Source organism: Opisthocomus hoazin, chromosome 16 (genome assembly GCF_030867145.1).
Source record: "Opisthocomus hoazin isolate bOpiHoa1 chromosome 16, bOpiHoa1.hap1, whole genome shotgun sequence".
Lineage (NCBI taxonomy): Eukaryota > Metazoa > Chordata > Aves > Opisthocomiformes > Opisthocomidae > Opisthocomus > Opisthocomus hoazin.
This window is the reverse complement of record NC_134429.1, coordinates 4816311-4832645: the sequence shown is the minus strand read 5'-3', so window position 1 is coordinate 4832645 and position 16335 is coordinate 4816311.

Sequence of the window (16335 nt, the reverse complement as noted above, 5' to 3'; positions counted from 1 at the left end):
TTGTCCCCTCAAACTTCAAATGTAGCTTAGGTGGTCTCTGCTGGGCGCCTCCGGCAGCCCTGCTCCGAAAATGCGAACGTCTGCAGATAGCTCGCAGGCAGAAAGAGCTAGCCTGGAAAGCTGTTGCTCAGCCTCATCTGCCCATGGCACTGCTCGCACAGAGGCACAGAGACTGGGGCTGCTTGCTTGTCTTGCCCCCTCAGACTTCAAACGTAGCTTAGGTGGTCCGTGCCGGGCGCCTCCGGCAGCCCTGCTCCAAAAATGCGAACGTCTGCAGATAGCTCGCAGCAGAAAGAGCTAGCCTGGAAAGCTGTTGCTCAGCCTCATCTGCCCATGGCACTGCTCGCACAGAGGCACAGAGACTGGGGCTGCTTGCTTGTCTTGTCCCCTCAAACTTCAAACGTAGCTTAGGTGGTCCGTGCCGGGCGCTTCTGGCAGCCCTGCTCCGAAAATGCGAACGTCAGCAGATAGCTCGCAGGCAGAAAGAGCTAGCCTGGAAAGCTGTTGCTCAGCCTCATCTGCCCATGGCACTGCTCGCACAGAGGCACAGAGACTGGGGCTGCTTGCTTGTCTTGTCCCCTCAAACTTCAAACGTATCTTAGGTGGTCTCTGATGGGCGCCTTTGGCAGCCCTGCTCCGAAAATGCGAACGTCTGCAGATAGCTCGCAGGCAGAAAGAGCTAGCCTGGAAAGCTGTTGCTCAGCCTCATCTGCCCATGGCACTGCTCGCACAGAGGCACAGAGACTGGGGCTGCTTGCTTGTCTTGTCCCCTCAAACTTCAAACGTAGCTTAGGTGGTCCGTGCCGGGTGCTTGCGGCAGTCCTGCTCCGAAAATGCGAACATCTGCAGATAGCTCGCAGGCAGAATTTGCTAGCCTGGAAAGCTTTTGCTCAGCCTCATCTGCCCATGGCACTGCTCGCACAGAGGCACAGAGACTGGGGCTGCTTGCTTGTCTTGTCCCCTCAAACTTCAAACGTAGCTTAGGTGGTCTGTGCTGGGCGTCTTTGGCAGCCCTGCTCCGAAAATGCGAACGTCTGCAGATAGCTCGCAGGCAGAAAGAGCTAGCCTGGAAAGCTGGTGCTCAGCCTCATCTGCCCATGGCACTGCTCGCACAGAGGCACAGAGACTGGGGCTGCTTGCTTGTCTTGTCCCCTTAAACTTCAAACGTAGCTTAGGTGGTCCGTGCCGGGCGCCTCCGGCAGCTCTGCTCCGAAAATGCGAACGTCTGCAGATAGCTCGCAGGCAGAAAGAGCTAGTCTGGAAAGCTGTTGCTCAGCCTCATCTGCCCATGGCACTGCTTGCACAGAGGCACAGAGACTGGGGCTGCTTGCTTGTCTTGTCCCCTCAAACTTCAAACGTAGCTTAGGTGGTCTGTGCTGGGCTCCTTTGGCAGTCCTGCTCCGAAAATGCGAACGTCTGCAGATAGCTCGCAGCCAGAAAGAGCTAGCCTGGAAAGCTGTTGCTCAGCCTCATCTGCCCATGGCACTGCTCGCACAGAGGCACAGAGACTGGGGCTGCTTGCTTGTCTTGCCCCCTCAGACTTCAAACGTAGCTTAGGTGGTCCGTGCCGGGCGCCTCCGGCAGCCCTGCTCTGAAAATGTGAACGTCTGCAGATAGCTCGCAGGCAGAAAGAGCTAGCCTGGAAAGCTGTTGCTCAGCCTCATCTGCCCATGGCACTGCTTGCACAGAGGCACAGAGACTGGGGCTGCTTGCTTGTCTTGTCCCCTCAGACTTCAAACGTAGCTTAGGTGGTCTGTGCTGGGCTCCTTTGGCAGTCCTGCTCCGAAAATGCGAACGTCTGCAGATAGCTCGTGGGCAGAAAGAGCTAGCCTGGAAAGCTGTTGCTCAGCCTCATCTGCCCATGGCACTGCTCGCACAGAGGCACAGAGACTGGGGCTGCTTGCTTGTCTTGTCCCCTCAAACTTCAAACGTAGCTTAGGTGGTCTCTGATGGGCGCCTTTGGCAGCCCTGCTCCGAAAATGCGAACGTCTGCAGATAGCTCGCAGGCAGAAAGAGCTAGCCTGGAAAGCTGTTGCTCAGCCTCATCTGCCCATGGCACTGCTCGCACAGAGGCACAGAGACTGGGGCTGCTTGCTTGTCTTGTCCCCTCAAACTTCAAACGTATCTTATGTGGTCTCTGCTGGGCGCCTTTGGCAGCCCTGCTCCGAAAATGCGAACGTCTGCAGATAGCTCGCAGGCAGAAAAAGCTAGCCTGGAAAGCTGTTGCTCAGCCTCATCTGCCCATGGCACTGCTCGCACAGAGGCACAGAGACTGGGGCTGCTTGCTTGTCTTGTCCCCTCAAACTTCAAACGTAGCTTAGGTGGTCTGTGCCGGGCGCCTTTGGCAGCCCTGTTCCAAAAATGCGAACGTCTGCAGATAGCTCGCAGGCAGAAAGAGCTAGCCTGGAAAGCTCTTGCTCAGCCTCATCTGCCCATGGCACTGCTCGCACAGAGGCACAGAGACTGGGGCTGCTTGCTTGTCTTGTCCCCCCAAACTTCAAACGTAGATTAGGTGGTCTCTGCTGGGCGCCTCCGGCAGCCCTGCTCCGAAAATGCGAACGTCGGCAGATAGCTCGCAGGCAGAAAAAGCTAGCCTGGAAAGCTGTTGCTCAGCCTCATCTGCCCATGGCACTGCTCGCACAGAGGCACAGAGACTGGGGCTGCTTGCTTGTCTTGTCCCCTCAAACTTCAAACGTAGCTTAGGTGGTCCGTGCCGGGTGCTTGCGGCAGCCCTGCTCCAAAAATGCGAACATATGCAGATAGCTCGCAGGCAGAATTTGCTAGCCTGGAAAGCTTTTGCTCAGCCTCATCTGCCCATGGCACTGCTCGCACAGAGGCACAGAGACTGGGGCTGCTTGCTTGTCTTGTCCCCTCAAACTTCAAACGTAGCTTAGGTGGTCTGTGCTGGGCGTCTTTGGCAGCCCTGCTCCGAAAATGCGAACGTCTGCAGATAGCTCGCAGGCAGAAAGAGCTAGCCTGGAAAGCTGTTGCTCAGCCTCATCTGCCCATGGCACTGCTCGCACAGAGGCACAGAGACTGGGGCTGCTTGCTTGTCTTGCACCCTGAAACTTCAAACGTAGCTTAGGTGGTCCGTGCCGGGCGCCTCCGGCAGCCCTGCTCCGAAAATGCGAACGTCTGCAGATAGCTCGCAGGCAGAAAGAGCTAGCCTGGAAAGCTGTTGCTCAGCCTCATCTGCCCATGGCACTGCTTGCACAGAGGCACAGAGACTGGGGCTGCTTGCTTGTCTTGTCCCCTCAAACTTCAAATGTAGCTTAGGTGGTCTGTGCCGGGCGCCTCCGGCAGCCCTGCTCTGAAAATGTGAACGTCTGCAGATAGCTCGCAGGCAGAAAGAGCTAGCCTGGAAAGCTGTTGCTCAGCCTCATCTGCCCATGGCACTGCTTGCACAGAGGCACAGAGACTGGGGCTGCTTGCTTGTCTTGTCCCCTCAAACTTCAAACGTAGCTTAGGTGGTCTGTGCTGGGCTCCTTTGGCAGTCCTGCTCCGAAAATGCGAACGTCTGCAGATAGCTCGCAGCCAGAAAGAGCTAGCCTGGAAAGCTGTTGCTCAGCCTCATCTGCCCATGGCACTGCTCGCACAGAGGCACAGAGACTGGGGCTGCTTGCTTGTCTTGCCCCCTCAGACTTCAAACGTAGCTTAGGTGGTCCGTGCCGGGCGCCTCCGGCAGCCCTGCTCCGAAAATGCGAACGTCTGCAGATAGCTCGCAGCAGAAAGAGCTAGCCTGGAAAGCTGTTGCTCAGCCTCATCTGCCCATGGCACTGCTCGCACAGAGGCACAGAGACTGGGGCTGCTTGCTTGTCTTGTCCCCTCAAACTTCAAACGTAGCTTAGGTGGTCTGTGCCAGGCGCCTCCGGCAGCCCTGCTCCGAAAATGCGAACGTCTGCAGATAGCTCGCAGGCAGAAAGAGCTAGCCTGGAAAGCTGTTGCTCAGCCTCATCTGCCCATGGCACTGCTCGCACAGAGGCACAGAGACTGGGGCTGCTTGCTTGTCTTGTCCCCTCAAAGATCAAACGTATCTTAGGTGGTCTCTGCTGGGCGCCTTTGGCAGCCCTGCTCCGAAAATGCGAACGTCTGCAGATAGCTCGCAGGCAGAAAGAGCTAGCCTGGAAAGCTGTTGCTCAGCCTCATCTGCCCATGGCACTGCTCGCACAGAGGCACAGAGACTGGGGCTGCTTGCTTGTCTTGTCCCCTCAAACTTCAAACGTATCTTAGGTGGTCTCTGCTGGGCGCCTTTGGCAGCCCTGCTCCGAAAATGCGAACGTCTGCAGATAGCTCGCAGGCAGAAAGAGCTAGCCTGGAAAGCTGTTGCTCAGCCTCATCTGCCCATGGCACTGCTCGCACAGAGGCACAGAGACTGGGGCTGCTTGCTTGTCTTGTCCCCTGAAACTTCAAACGTAGCTTTGGTGGTCCGTGCCGGGCGCCTTTGGCAGCCCTGCTCCGAAAATGCGAACGTCTGCAGGTAGCTCGCAGCCAGAAAGAGCTAGCCTGGAAAGCTGTTGCTCAGCCTCATCTGCCCATGGCACTGCTCGCACAGAGGCACAGAGACTGGGGCTGCTTGCTTGTCTTGTCCCATCAAACTTCAAATGTAGCTTAGGTGGTCCGTGCCGGGCGCCTCCGGCAGCCCTGCTCCGAAAATGCGAGCGTCTGCAGATAGCTCGCAGGCAGAAAGAGCTAGCCTGGAAAGCTGTTGCTCAGCCTCATCTGCCCATGGCACTGCTCGCACAGAGGCACAGAGACTGGGGCTGCTTGCTTGTCTTGTCCCCTCAAACTTCAAACGTAGCTTAGGTGGTGCGTGCCGGGCGCCTCCGGCAGCCCTGCTCCGAAAATGCGAACGTCTGCAGATAGCTCGCAGGCAGAAAAAGCTAGCCTGGAAAGCTGTTGCTCAGCCTCATCTGCCCATGGCACTGCTCGCACAGAGGCACAGAGACTGGGGCTGCTTGCTTGTCTTGTCCCCTCAAACTTCAAACGTAGCTTAGGTGGTCTGTGCCGGGCACCTTTGGCAGCCCTGTTCCAAAAATGCGAAAATCTGCAGATAGCTCGCAGGCAGAATTTGCTAGCCTGGAAAGCTTTTGCTCAGCCTCATCTGCCCATGGCACTGCTCGCACAGAGGCACAGAGACTGGGGCTGCTTGCTTGTCTTGTCCCCTCAAACTTCAAACGTAGCTTAGGTGGTCTGTGCTGGGCGTCTTTGGCAGCCCTGCTCCGAAAATGCGAACGTCTGCAGATAGCTCGCAGGCAGAAAGAGCTAGCCTGGAAAGCTCTTGCTCAGCCTCATCTGCCCATGGCACTGCTCGCACAGAGGCACAGAGACTGGGGCTGCTTGATTGTCTTGCCCCCTGAAACTTCAAACGAGCTTAGCTGGTCCGTGCCGGGCGCCTCCGGCAGCCCTGCTCCGAAAATGCGAACGTCTGCAGATAGCTCGCAGGCAGAAAGAGCTAGTCTGGAAAGCTGTTGCTCAGCCTCATCTGCCCATGGCACTGCTCGCACAGAGGCACAGAGACTGGGGCTGCTTGCTTGTCTTGTCCACTCAAACTTCAAACGTATCTTAGGTGGTCTCTGCTGGGCGCCTTTGGCAGCCCTGCTCCGAAAATGCGAACGTCTGCAGATAGCTCGCAGCAGAAAGAGCTAGCCTGGAAAGCTGTTGCTCAGCCTCATCTGCCCATGGCACTGCTCGCACAGAGGCACAGAGACTGGGGCTGCTTGCTTGTCTTGTCCCCTCAAACTTCAAACGTAGCTTAGGTGGTCCGTGCCGGGCGCTTCTGGCAGCCCTGCTCCGAAAATGCGAACGTCTGCAGATAGCTCGCAGGCAGAAAGAGCTAGCCTGGAAAGCTGTTCTCAGCCTCATCTGCCCATGGCACTGCTCGCACAGAGGCACAGAGACTGGGGCTGCTTGCTTGTCTTGTCCCCTCAAACTTCAAACGTAGCTTAGGTGGTCCGTGCCGGGCGCCTTTGGCAGCCCTGCTCCGAAAATGCGAACGTCTGCAGGTAGCTCGCAGGCAGAAAGAGCTAGCCTGGAAAGCTGTTGCTCAGCCTCATCTGCCCATGGCACTGCTCGCACAGAGGCACAGAGACTGGGGCTGCTTGATTGTCTTGCCCCCTCAGACTTCAAACGTATCTTTTGGCTGTTTGTGCGGGCGCCTTTGGCAGCCCTGCTCCGAAAATGCAAACGTCTGCAGATAGCTCACAGCCAGAAAGATCTAGCCTGGAAAGCTGTTGCTCAGCCTCATCTGCCCATGGCACTGCTCGCACAGAGGCACAGAGACTGGGGCTGCTTGCTTGTCTTGTCCCCTCAAACTTCAAATGTAGCTTAGGTGGTCTCTGCTGGGCGCCTCCGGCAGCCCTGCTCCGAAAATGCGAACGTCTGCAGATAGCTCGCAGGCAGAAAGAGCTAGCCTGGAAAGCTGTTGCTCAGACTCATCTGCCCATGGCACTGCTCGCACAGAGGCACAGAGACTGGGGCTGCTTGCTTGTCTTGTCCCCTCAGACTTCAAACGTAGCTTAGGTGGTCCGTGCCGGGCGCCTCCGGCAGCCCTGCTCCAAAAATGCGAACGTCTGCAGATAGCTCGCAGCAGAAAGAGCTAGCCTGGAAAGCTGTTGCTCAGCCTCATCTGCCCATGGCACTGCTCGCACAGAGGCACAGAGACTGGGGCTGCTTGCTTGTCTTGTCCCCTCAAACTTCAAACGTAGCTTAGGTGGTCCGTGCCGGGCGCTTCTGGCAGCCCTGCTCCGAAAACGCGAACGTCAGCAGATAGCTCGCAGGCAGAAAGAGCTAGCCTGGAAAGCTGTTGCTCAGCCTCATCTGCCCATGGCACTGCTCGCACAGAGGCACAGAGACTGGGGCTGCTTGCTTGTCTTGTCCCCTCAAACTTCAAACGTATCTTAGGTGGTCTCTGATGGGCGCCTTTGGCAGCCCTGCTCCGAAAATGCGAACGTCTGCAGATAGCTCGCAGGCAGAAAGAGCTAGCCTGGAAAGCTGTTGCTCAGCCTCATCTGCCCATGGCACTGCTCGCACAGAGGCACAGAGACTGGGGCTGCTTGCTTGTCTTGTCCCCTCAAACTTCAAACGTAGCTTAGGTGGTCTGTGCCGGGCGCCTTTGGCAGCCCTGTTCCAAAAATGCGAACGTCTGCAGATAGCTCGCAGGCAGAAAGAGCTAGCCTGGAAAGCTCTTGCTCAGCGTAATCTGCCCATGGCACTGCTCGCACAGAGGCACAGAGACTGGGGCTGCTTGCTTGTCTTGTCCCCCCAAACTTCAAACGTAGCTTAGGTGGTCTCTGCTGGGCGCCTCCGGCAGCCCTGCTCCGAAAATGCGAACGTCGGCAGATAGCTCGCAGGCAGAAAAAGCTAGCCTGGAAAGCTGTTGCTCAGCCTCATCTGCCCATGGCACTGCTCGCACAGAGGCACAGAGACTGGGGCTGCTTGCTTGTCTTGTCCCCTCAAACTTCAAACGTAGCTTAGGTGGTCCGTGCCGGGTGCTTGCGGCAGTCCTGCTCCGAAAATGCGAACATCTGCAGATAGCTCGCAGGCAGAATTTGCTAGCCTGGAAAGCTTTTGCTCAGCCTCATCTGCCCATGGCACTGCTCGCACAGAGGCACAGAGACTGGGGCTGCTTGCTTGTCTTGTCCCCTCAAACTTCAAACGTAGCTTAGGTGGTCTGTGCTGGGCGTCTTTGGCAGCCCTGCTCCGAAAATGCGAACGTCTGCAGATAGCTCGCAGGCAGAAAGAGCTAGCCTGGAAAGCTGTTGCTCATCCTCATCTGCCCATGGCACTGCTCGCACAGAGGCACAGAGACTGGGGCTGCTTGCTTGTCTTGCCCCCTGAAACTTCAAACGTAGGTTAGGTGGTCCGTGCCGGGCGCCTCCGGCAGCTCTGCTCCGAAAATGCGAACGTCTGCAGATAGCTCGCAGGCAGAAAGAGCTAGTCTGGAAAGCTGTTGCTCAGCCTCATCTGCCCATGGCACTGCTTGCACAGAGGCACAGAGACTGGGGCTGCTTGCTTGTCTTGTCCCCTCAAACTTCAAACGTAGCTTAGGTGGTCTGTGCTGGGCTCCTTTGGCAGTCCTGCTCCGAAAATGCGAACGTCTGCAGATAGCTCGCAGCCAGAAAGAGCTAGCCTGGAAAGCTGTTGCTCAGCCTCATCTGCCCATGGCACTGCTCGCACAGAGGCACAGAGACTGGGGCTGCTTGCTTGTCTTGTCCCCTCAAACTTCAAACGTAGCTTAGGTGGTCCGTGCCGGGCGCCTCCGGCAGCCCTGCTCCGAAAATGCGAACGTCTGCAGATAGCTCGCAGCAGAAAGAGCTAGCCTGGAAAGCTGTTGCTCAGCCTCATCTGCCCATGGCACTGCTCGCACAGAGGCACAGAGACTGGGGCTGCTTGCTTGTCTTGTCCCCTCAAACTTCAAACGTAGCTTTGGTGGTCCGTGCCGGGCGCTTCGGGCAGCCCTGCTCCGAAAATGCGAACGTCTGCAGATAGCTCGCAGGCAGAAAGAGCTAGCCTGGAAAGCTGTTGCTCAGCCTCATCTGCCCATGGCACTGCTCGCACAGAGGCACAGAGACTGGGGCTGCTTGCTTGTCTTGTCCCCTCAAACTTCAAACGTATCTTAGGTGGTCTCTGCTGGGCGCCTTTGGCAGCCCTGCTCCGAAAATGCGAACGTCTGCAGATAGCTCGCAGGCAGAAAGAGCTAGCCTGGAAAGCTGTTGCTCAGCCTCATCTGCCCATGGCACTGCTCGCACAGAGGCACAGAGACTGGGGCTGCTTGCTTGTCTTGTCCCCTCAAACTTCAAACGTAGCTTAGGTGGTCTCTGCTGGGCGCCTCCGGCAGCCCTGCTCCGAAAATGCGAAAGTCTGCAGATAGCTCGCAGCAGAAAGAGCTAGCCTGGAAAGCTGTTGCTCAGTCTCATCTGCCCATGGCACTGCTCGCACAGAGGCACAGAGACTGGGGCTGCTTGCTTGTCTTGCCCCCTCAGACTTCAAACGTAGCTTAGGTGGTCTCTGATGGGCGCCTTTGGCAGCCCTGCTCCGAAAATGCGAACGTCTGCAGATAGCTCGCAGGCAGAAAGAGCTAGCCTGGAAAGCTGTTGCTCAGCCTCATCTGCCCATGGCACTGCTCGCACAGAGGCACAGAGACTGGGGCTGCTTGCTTGTCTTGTCCCCTCAAACTTCAAACGTAGCTTAGGTGGTCCGTGCCGGGCGCCGTTGGCATCCCTGCTCCGAAAATGCGAACGTCTGCAGATAGCTCGCAGGCAGAAAGAGCTAGCCTGGAAAGCTGTTGCTCAGCCTCATCTGCCCATGGCACTGCTCGCACAGAGGCACAGAGACTGGGGCTGCTTGCTTGTCTTGCCCCCTCAGACTTCAAACGTAGCTTAGGTGGTCCGTGCCGGGCGCCTCCGGCAGCCCTGCTCCGAAAATGCGAACGTCTGCAGATAGCTCGCAGCAGAAAGAGCTAGCCTGGAAAGCTGTTGCTCAGCCTCATCTGCCCATGGCACTGCTCGCACAGAGGCACAGAGACTGGGGCTGCTTGCTTGTCTTGTCCCCTCAAACTTCAAACGTAGCTTAGGTGGTCCGTGCCGGGCGCTTCTGGCAGCCCTGCTCCGAAAATGCGAACGTCTGCAGATAGCTCGCAGGCAGAAAGAGCTAGCCTGGAAAGCTGTTGCTCAGCCTCATCTGCCCATGGCACTGCTCGCACAGAGGCACAGAGACTGGGGCTGCTTGCTTGTCTTGTCCCCTCAAACTTCAAACGTATCTTAGGTGGTCTCTGCTGGGCGCCTTTGGCAGCCCTGCTCCGAAAATGCGAACGTCTGCAGATAGCTCGCAGCAGAAAGAGCTAGCCTGGAAAGCTGTTGCTCAGCCTCATCTGCCCATGGCACTGCTCGCACAGAGGCACAGAGACTGGGGCTGCTTGCTTGTCTTGTCCCCTCAAACTTCAAACGTAGCTTTGGTGGTCCGTGCCGGGCGCTTCTGGCAGCCCTGCTCCGAAAATGAGAACGTCTGCAGATAGCTCGCAGCCAGAAAGAGCTAGCCTGAAAAGCTGTTGCTCAGCCTCATCTGCCCATGGCACTGCTCGCACAGAGGCACAGAGATTGGGGCTGCTTGCTTGTCTTGTCCCCTCAAACTTCAAACGTAGCTTAGGTGGTCTGTGCCGGGCGCCTTTGGCAGCCCTGCTCTGAAAATGCGAACGTCTGCAGATAGCTCGCAGGCAGAAAGAGCTAGCCTGGAAAGCTCTTGCTCAGCGTCATCTGCCCATGGCACTGCTCGCACAGAGGCACAGAGACTGGGGCTGCTTGCTTGTCTTGTCCCCCCAAACTTCAAACGTAGATTAGGTGGTCTCTGCTGGGCGCCTCCGGCAGCCCTGCTCCGAAAATGCGAACGTCTGCAGATAGCTCGCAGGCAGAAAAAGCTAGCCTGGAAAGCTGTTGCTCAGCCTCATCTGCCCATGGCACTGCTCGCACAGAGGCACAGAGACTGGGGCTGCTTGCTTGTCTTGTCCCCTCAAACTTCAAACGTAGCTTAGGTGGTCCGTGCCGGGTGCTTGCGGCAGCCCTGCTCCAAAAATGCGAAAATCTGCAGATAGCTCGCAGGCAGAATTTGCTAGCCTGGAAAGCTTTTGCTCAACCTCATCTGCCCATGGCACTGCTCGCACAGAGGCACAGAGACTGGGGCTGCTTGCTTGTCTTGTCCCCTCAAACTTCAAACGTAGCTTAGGTGATCTGTGCTGGGCGTCTTTGGCAGCCCTGCTCCGAAAATGCGAACGTCTGCAGATAGCTCGCAGGCAGAAAGAGCTAGCCTGGAAAGCTGTTGCTCAGCCTCATCTGCCCATGGCACTGCTCGCACAGAGGCACAGAGACTGGGGCTGCTTGCTTGTCTTGCCCCCTGAAACTTCAAACGTCGCTTAGGTGGTCCGTGCCGGGCGCCTCCGGCAGCCCTGCTCCGAAAATGCGAACGTCTGCAGATAGCTCGCAGGCAGAAAGAGCTAGTCTGGAAAGCTGTTGCTCAGCCTCATCTGCCCATGGCACTGCTCGCACAGAGGCACAGAGACTGGGGCTGCTTGCTTGTCTTGTCCCCTCAAACTTCAAATGTATCTTAGGTGGTCTGTGCCGGGCGCCTCCGGCAGCCCTGCTCTGAAAATGCGAACGTCTGCAGATAGCTCGCAGCAGAAAGAGCTAGCCTGGAAAGCTGTTGCTCAGCCTCATCTGCCCATGGCACTGCTCGCACAGAGGCACAGAGACTGGGGCTGCTTGCTTGTCTTGTTCCCTCAAACTTCAAACGTAGCTTAGGTGGTCCGTGCCGGGCGCTTCTGGCAGCCCTGCTCCGAAAATGCGAACGTCTGCAGATAGCTCGCAGGCAGAAAGAGCTAGCCTGGAAAGCTGTTGCTCAGCCTCATCTGCCCATGGCACTGCTCGCACAGAGGCACAGAGACTGGGGCTGCTTGCTTGTCTTGTCCCCTCAAACTTCAAACGTATCTTAGGTGGTCTCTGCTGGGCGCCTTTGGCAGCCCTGCTCCGAAAATGCGAACGTCTGCAGATAGCTCGCAGCAGAAAGAGCTAGCCTGGAAAGCTGTTGCTCAGCCTCATCTGCCCATGGCACTGCTCGCACAGAGGCACAGAGACTGGGGCTGCTTGCTTGTCTTGTTCCCTCAAACTTCAAACGTAGCTTTGGTGGTCCGTGCCGGGCGCTTCTGGCAGCCCTGCTCCGAAAATGCGAACGTCTGCAGATAGCTCGCAGGCAGAAAGAGCTAGCCTGGAAAGCTGTTGCTCAGCCTCATCTGCCCATGGCACTGCTCGCACAGAGGCACAGAGATTGGGGCTGCTTGCTTGTCTTGTCCCCTCAAACTTCAAACGTAGCTTAGGTGGTCTATGCCGGGCGCCTTTGGCAGCCCTGCTCTGAAAATGCGAACGTCTGCAGATAGCTCGCAGGCAGAAAGAGCTAGCCTGGAAAGCTCTTGCTCAGCGTCATCTGCCCATGGCACTGCTCGCACAGAGGCACAGAGACTGGGGCTGCTTGCTTGTCTTGTCCCCCCAAACTTCAAACGTAGATTAGGTGGTCTCTGCTGGGCGCCTTTGGCAGCCCTGCTCCGAAAATGCGAACGTCTGCAGATAGCTCGCAGGCAGAAAAAGCTAGCCTGGAAAGCTGTTGCTCAGCCTCATCTGCCCATGGCACTGCTCGCACAGAGGCACAGAGACTGGGGCTGCTTGCTTGTCTTGTCCCCTCAAACTTCAAACGTAGCTTAGGTGGTCCGTGCCGGGTGCTTGCGGCAGCCCTGCTCCAAAAATGCGAAAATCTGCAGATAGCTCGCAGGCAGAAAGAGCTAGCCTGGAAAGCTGTTGCTCAGCCTCATCTGCCCATGGCACTGCTCGCACAGAGGCACAGAGACTGGGGCTGCTTGCTTGTCTTGTCCCCCCAAACTTCAAACGTAGATTAGGTGGTCTCTGCTGGGCGCCTCCGGCAGCCCTGCTCCGAAAATGCGAACGTCTGCAGATAGCTCGCAGGCAGAAAATGCTAGCCTGGAAAGCTGTTGCTCAGCCTCATCTGCCCATGGCACTGCTCGCACAGAGGCACAGAGACTGGGGCTGCTTGCTTGTCTTGTCCCCTCAAACTTCAAACGTAGCTTAGGTGGTCTGTGCTGGGCGTCTTTGGCAGCCCTGCTCCGAAAATGCGAACGTCTGCAGATAGCTCGCAGGCAGAAAGAGCTAGCCTGGAAAGCTGTTGCTCAGCCTCATCTGCCCATGGCACTGCTCGCACAGAGGCACAGAGACTGGGGCTGCTTGCTTGTCTTGCCCCCTGAAACTTCAAACGTAGCTTAGGTGGTCCGTGCCGGGCGCCTCCGGCAGCCCTGCTCCGAAAATGCGAACGTCTGCAGATAGCTCGCAGGCAGAAAGAGCTAGTCTGGAAAGCTGTTGCTCAGCCTCATCTGCCCATGGCACTGCTCGCACAGAGGCACAGAGACTGGGGCTGCTTGCTTGTCTTGTCCCCTCAAACTTCAAATGTATCTTAGGTGGTCTGTGCCGGGCGCCTCCGGCAGCCCTGCTCTGAAAATGCGAACGTCTGCAGATAGCTCGCAGCAGAAAGAGCTAGCCTGGAAAGCTGTTGCTCAGCCTCATCTGCCCATGGCACTGCTCGCACAGAGGCACAGAGACTGGGGCTGCTTGCTTGTCTTGTCCCCTCAAACTTCAAACGTAGCTTAGGTGGTCCGTGCCGGGCGCTTCTGGCAGCCCTGCTCTGAAAATGCGAACGTCTGCAGATAGCTCGCAGGCAGAAAGAGCTAGCCTGGAAAGCTGTTGCTCAGCCTCATCTGCCCATGGCACTGCTCGCACAGAGGCACAGAGACTGGGGCTGCTTGCTTGTCTTGTCCCCTCAAACTTCAAACGTAGCTTAGGTGGTCCGTGCCGGGTGCTTGCGGCAGCCCTGCTCCAAAAATGCGAAAATCTGCAGATAGCTCGCAGGCAGAATTTGCTAGCCTGGAAAGCTTTTGCTCAGCCTCATCTGCCCATGGCACTGCTCGCACAGAGGCACAGAGACTGGGGCTGCTTGCTTGTCTTGTCCCCTCAAACTTCAAACGTATCTTAGGTGGTCTCTGCTGGGCGCCTTTGGCAGCCCTGCTCCGAAAATGCGAACGTCTGCAGATAGCTCGCAGGCAGAAAGAGCTAGCCTGGAAAGCTGTTGCTCAGCCTCATCTGCCCATGGCACTGCTCGCACAGAGGCACAGAGACTGGGGCTGCTTGCTTGTCTTGCCCCCTGAAACTTCAAACGTAGCTTAGGTGGTCCGTGCCGGGTGCTTGCGGCAGCCCTGCTCCAAAAATGCGAAAATCTGCAGATAGCTCGCAGGCAGAATTTGCTAGCCTGGAAAGCTTTTGCTCAGCCTCATCTGCCCATGGCACTGCTCGCACAGAGGCACAGAGACTGGGGCTGCTTGCTTGTCTTGTCCCCTCAAACTTCAAACGTATCTTAGGTGGTCTCTGCTGGGCGCCTTTGGCAGCCCTGCTCCGAAAATGCGAACGTCTGCAGATAGCTCGCAGGCAGAAAGAGCTAGCCTGGAAAGCTGTTGCTCAGCCTCATCTGCCCATGGCACTGCTCGCACAGAGGCACAGAGACTGGGGCTGCTTGCTTGTCTTGCCCCCTGAAACTTCAAACGTAGCTTAGGTGGTCCGTGCCGGGTGCCTCCGGCAGCCCTGCTCTGAAAATGCGAACGTCTGCAGATAGCTCGCAGCAGAAAGAGCTAGCCTGGAAAGCTGTTGCTCAGCCTCATCTGCCCATGGCACTGCTCGCACAGAGGCACAGAGACTGGGGCTGCTTGCTTGTCTTGTCCCCTCAAACTTCAAACGTAGCTTAGGTGGTCCGTGCCGGGCGCTTCTGGCAGCCCTGCTCTGAAAATGCGAACGTCTGCAGATAGCTCGCAAGCAGAAAGAGCTAGCCTGGAAAGCTGTTGCTCAGCCTCATCTGCCCATGGCACTGCTCGCACAGAGGCACAGAGACTGGGGCTGCTTGCTTGTCTTGTCCCCTCAAACTTCAAACGTATCTTAGGTGGTCTCTGCTGGGCGCCTTTGGCAGCCCTGCTCCGAAAATGCGAACGTCTGCAGATAGCTCGCAGCAGAAAGAGCTAGCCTGGAAAGCTGTTGCTCAGCCTCATCTGCCCATGGCACTGCTCGCACAGAGGCACAGAGACTGGGGCTGCTTGCTTGTCTTGTCCCCTCAAACTTCAAACGTAGCTTAGGTGGTCCGTGCCTGGCGCTTCTGGCAGCCCTGCTCCGAAAATGCGAACGTCTGCAGATAGCTCGCAGGCAGTAAGAGCTAGCCTGGAAAGCTGTTGCTCAGCCTCATCTGCCCATGGCACTGCTCGCACAGAGGCACAGAGACTGGGGCTGCTTGCTTGTCTTGTCCCCTCAAACTTCAAACGTAGCTTAGGTGGTCCGTGCCGGGTGCTTGCGGCAGCCCTGCTCCAAAAATGCGAAAATCTGCAGATAGCTCGCAGGCAGAAAGAGCTAGCCTGGAAAGCTGTTGCTCAGCCTCATCTGCCCATGGCACTGCTCGCACAGAGGCACAGAGACTGGGGCTGCTTGCTTGTCTTGTCCCCCCAAACATCAAACGTAGATTAGGTGGTCTCTGCTGGGCGCCTCCGGCAGCCCTGCTCCGAAAATGCGAACGTCTGCAGATAGCTCGCAGGCAGAAAAAGCTAGCCTGGAAAGCTGTTGCTCAGCCTCATCTGCCCATGGCACTGCTCGCACAGAGGCACAGAGACTGGGGCTGCTTGCTTGTCTTGTCCCCTCAAACTTCAAACGTAGCTTAGGTGGTCTGTGCTGGGCGTCTTTGGCAGCCCTGCTCCGAAAATGCGAACGTCTGCAGATAGCTCGCAGGCAGAAAGAGCTAGCCTGGAAAGCTGTTGCTCAGCCTCATCTGCCCATGGCACTGCTCGCACAGAGGCACAGAGACTGGGGCTGCTTGCTTGTCTTGCCCCCTGAAACTTCAAACGTAGCTTAGGTGGTCCGTGCCGGGCGCCTCCGGCAGCCCTGCTCCGAAAATGCGAACGTCTGCAGATAGCTCACAGGCAGAAAGAGCTAGTCTGGAAAGCTGTTGCTCAGCCTCATCTGCCCATGGCACTGCTCGCACAGAGGCACAGAGACTGGGGCTGCTTGCTTGTCTTGTCCCCTCAAACTTCAAATGTATCTTAGGTGGTCTGTGCCGGGCGCCTCCGGCAGCCCTGCTCTGAAAATGCGAACGTCTGCAGATAGCTCGCAGCAGAAAGAGCTAGCCTGGAAAGCTGTTGCTCAGCCTCATCTGCCCATGGCACTGCTCGCACAGAGGCACAGAGACTGGGGCTGCTTGCTTGTCTTGTCCCCTCAAACTTCAAACGTAGCTTAGGTGGTCCGTGCCGGGCGCTTCTGGCAGCCCTGCTCTGAAAATGCGAACGTCTGCAGATAGCTCGCAAGCAGAAAGAGCTAGCCTGGAAAGCTGTTGCTCAGCCTCATCTGCCCATGGCACTGCTCGCACAGAGGCACAGAGACTGGGGCTGCTTGCTTGTCTTGTCCCCTCAAACTTCAAACGTAGCTTAGGTGGTCCGTGCCGGGTGCTTGCGGCAGCCCTGCTCCAAAAATGCGAAAATCTGCAGATAGCTCGCAGGCAGAATTTGCTAGCCTGGAAAGCTTTTGCTCAGCCTCATCTGCCCATGGCACTGCTCGCACAGAGGCACAGAGACTGGGGCTGCTTGCTTGTCTTGTCCCCTCAAACTTCAAACGTATCTTAGGTGGTCTCTGCTGGGCGCCTTTGGCAGCCCTGCTCCGAAAATGCGAACGTCTGCAGATAGCTCGCAGGCAGAAAGAGCTAGCCTGG